The following is a 3,924-nucleotide window of genomic DNA, read 5'->3' as shown; positions in this document are numbered from 1 at the left end:
ATACCTTCACTTCACTCCAGGAGGCTGGGGGAAATGATTTGGAAGAAGCCATTGTGATTCATTTCTTCCTCTGCCTAATTCTTTTCCATTCAATTGAGTTCAAAGATGGGTACAAGATGTTTTACCTGAGGAGGAACTAAAAACCAGAGATAAGCCAAATTTGGCTCCTGCCTTCAAGCAGCTCTCAAAGTAAAACATGTACATCAAGATCTCAGGTGGGAAGAGATGGGAAAATGCAGATAAAGTAAACAATGTATGGGTGTTAGACCTGCATACCTTTCTATTAAAGAAAGTTGCTCTAGTTGAAGCCATACCTTTTGGGCTTCCCCCTTCTCCCTTTGTGGTCCCTCAACTGCCTCTAAGCCTGTAATTCCCAACCTTAACTGTCTTTTGGAATTACCTGGGGATGGCTAAAAAAATACTAATGCCTGAGAGACTGTGATTTAATTGGTTCGGGATGTGTCCTGGGCTTTGGGATTTTTAAATGCTCCCAGATGACTCTAATGTAGAGCCGGGGGTAAGAATCAGTGCTCCAGGGAATGTCTGGAGCTCTGTTTAGAAACCCCTGCTTCAGTCCAACCCATAGGAGAGAAATCCCTTCTGGCTTGAGTCAGGGGGTGAATTGATCTGAGCCCTGAAGGATAGGTAAAATTTGGCCAAATGGAGATGCAGACGTGAAGGAGGAGAACATCATGAGCACCAGCTCAGATATGGTCTGAAACACATGACAAGCAGCCAACAGTTTGGTTTGTAAGAGACAGAGTTTAGAGAAAGAGGTCCAAGATTTGAGAACAGCTGGGCAAGGACCTGGGGGTGGGAATGATGAGTAATTCAGTTTGGTTAGAGATTAGGTTGAAGGGAGAAGGCTGGATGTTTTTAAATTATGGAAGTGGTTGAAGGCCAGATTACAGTTTTATAAATAATTGAGTAAGCAATAGGGAATCTTGAAGGGCTTTTGAGCAGCGGAATTATAAAAGAAATGTGTTTAGGGATAGCACTGTTGAAGGAGACTGGGAGCTACGAGAGGTAAGAAATAGGGAGATTTTTTTAGAGGCGCTGTTGCAGCAATCCTAGATGAGGTCATTTTTTCCAACAAGGGCTGAGGAAAAGTTACAGATTCAAAAGATATTACGATGATGGAATTGATTTGGGTTCACAGCCCACCGAAAGTAAAGGCGGGAGGGAGACGGAGGAAGCATCAAGTTTTCAGATAAGGGGATAGGGAAATGGTGCCGTTAACAGGAAACAGGAAAACAGGTTTTCCGTGGCGTTTCATCATTTTGTTTGAAACAATTTGAATTTAGAGGATCAGCAAGCAGCATGGTCCCTGTGGCCGTATTGCCCTGGCACTGAAAGAGTGCCTGCATGAATATAGGTTGGAGAATGTCTCAGTCAACACAGACGACTGTAACAAAATACCATAAACTGCGTGACTTATAAATAGAAATTTCTCACAGTTCTGGAGAATGGGAAGTCCAAGATCCAGGTGCTGGCAGATTTGGTATAAGATGAGAGCCCCCTCGGGCACCTGGGTGGCTCAGTGGGTTAAAGCCTCTGCTTTCGGCTCAGGTCATGATCCCAGGGTCCTGGGATGGAGCCCCGCAACGGGCTCTCTGCTCAGCAGGGAGCCTACTTTCCTTCCTCTCCCTCTGCCTGCCTCTCTGCCTACTTGTGATCTCTGTCAAATAAATTAAAAAAAAAGAAAAGAAAAAGAAAAAGATGAGAGCCCCCTCTGGTACAAATAAGGTTGTCTTCTCACTGTGTCCCTATGTGGTAGAAGGGGGAAGAGAACTCTCCGGGGTCTCTTTTATAAGGACACTAATCCCATTTGTGAGGGTCTGTCCTCATGACCTAATCACCTCTCAAAGTCCCCACCATCATATAAGGATTAGATTTCAACATATGAATTTGGGGGGAGAATACAATTGTTCTGTCTATAGCAGAGAAACATTTAGTTAGAAATGATATCTGAATTTGGAGCAGATGGGATTTTCAGGGGAAGATTTCAGAAAAAGAAAAAATCTGGAGATGGACATTTAGGGGAAGGGAGGAGAAAAAAAGGAGAGGTGAAGGGATGATTAGAAATATATGTGGAAGTTGGTGGGAGGATTACAGGTCCCTAAATCAGGGGAGTGGAGAATCTAGGGTCAAGGGACAGACATAGGAGAGTTCAGAGAGGCAGTGTGCATATACTAGGCAAATACTGCTGATTTGGGTTCCTGATAACTTCTGGTCATTGGGTACATATGAGAGAGCGGTTTGAGTAGAGTAGGGAATGAGAGCACATTTTAAAGCTTTAAAATTTTTTTAAAAAGGGTGAAGAAATAGTGGGTATGAGAGACAGAGACACATCCCTGACAATACTTATTTAAGGGGGGTAGTGAGTAGGTGGTGAGGAAGTGGAAACAATGTGCAAAGAATTCTTTTTTCAAGCTGTTTGGTGAGCAAAACATAAAATCTGAAAAGTCCAAAGGAGAGCCCATGACTTCCATACTCCATCCCATCCTCCTCCGTGTCTCCTGTCTCAACACATGGCTTTCCTTCTAGATCATAAACCCCGTGAGGTCAGTGTTCACATCCGTTGTTTTAGCAGATATCTTGTGGCATCCTGCAGACGCACGTTGTATGAATGCATGAATTCAGCATAGAACTCTGGGCCGCAGGTGTACAGCTGAAGATATCAAGTCCACTGTTTATGCACTGCCCCACCCCCACCAGAGGCCTCCTGGTTGACCTCAGGGTGGGAGAGGGCAACTAGGTCCAGCTGGACTTTGAGAGCCTAGTGACCTCCTCCCTGGGGCTCTGCTCTGATCTGAATGTTTGTGGTCCCTCCAAAACTTGCATGTTGAAATCATACTGCACAAGTTGATGGTATTAGGAGGTGGGGTCTTTGGGAGGTGCTTGGATCAAGAGGGTGGCGCTTTCATGAACAGGATTAGTGTTCTTATAAAAGAAACCCTAGGGCGCCTGGGTGGCTCAGTGGTTAAGCCGCTGCCTTCGGCTCAGGTCATGATCTCAGGGTCCTGGGATCGAGTCCCGCATCGGGCTCTCTGCTCAGCAGGGAGCCTGCTTCCTCTCTCTCTGCCTGCCTCTCTGTCTACTGTGATTTCTCTCTGTCAAATAAATAAATAAAATCTTTAAAAAAAAAAAAAAAATAGAAACCTCTTGCCCCTTCCAACAAGTAAGGGCGCTCTCTTGCCCCTTCCAACAAGTAAGGATACAATGACAAGTCTGTAACTCAGAAGAGGGCCCTCACCCAACTATGCTATGCTCAGACTTGCAGCCTCCAGAACTGTGAGAAATAAATTTCTGTTGCTTTTAAGTCACACAGTCAGTAATATTGGATAACCTCCTCCCATAGCACTCTGCTCCCTTCGCCTATACAGGTAAAACAAACCATGCAGGGCTCCAATCCAGGCTGTTTGCCACCCTCTGGCCTGAAGGCAGGAACAGCTGTAGGCATTTGGCATGTTTTCCCTGTCAACCAATCCCTGACCAACTTCTTCAGAATAGTCTGTCTTGTTCTCCTGATTTCCTGGAGTTGTGGGGATAGATAGTTGGGTCTACTTGTAAATCCTCTCTCTTCAAAGCCCTAAGCCCAGTCTAGTAGGAAGTGGAAAATATATGCTAGGGAAAGAAATCCCCACCAAGAATGGACCTCATACCAGATCACCCTGGTGGGATTCCTAAGGAGATGTCCCCCTGCCCCCAGCCTCCACATTTGTGCCTTTCTGGTGTCTTTGAGAGCCTAGTGACCTCTCTGGGGCTCTGCTCTGATCTGAATGTTTGTGGACATTGTCCACTCTGAACATTGTCCACTTTTGTCTCTGTCAGTTTTCTTTTATCTTTCTTTCCCTTGGAAGGGAAGCTAAGGGGATGTAAAAGGGGCGAACAAAAGAGGAGGGCCTTTGCAAGGCTGCAGTC

The sequence above is a fragment of the Mustela putorius genome, unplaced genomic scaffold (assembly GCF_011764305.1).
Source record: "Mustela putorius furo isolate JIRA1106 unplaced genomic scaffold, ASM1176430v1.1 tig00003856_pilon_pilon_pilon, whole genome shotgun sequence".
NCBI lineage: Eukaryota > Metazoa > Chordata > Mammalia > Carnivora > Mustelidae > Mustela > Mustela putorius.
This window is presented reverse-complemented; position numbering follows the sequence as displayed.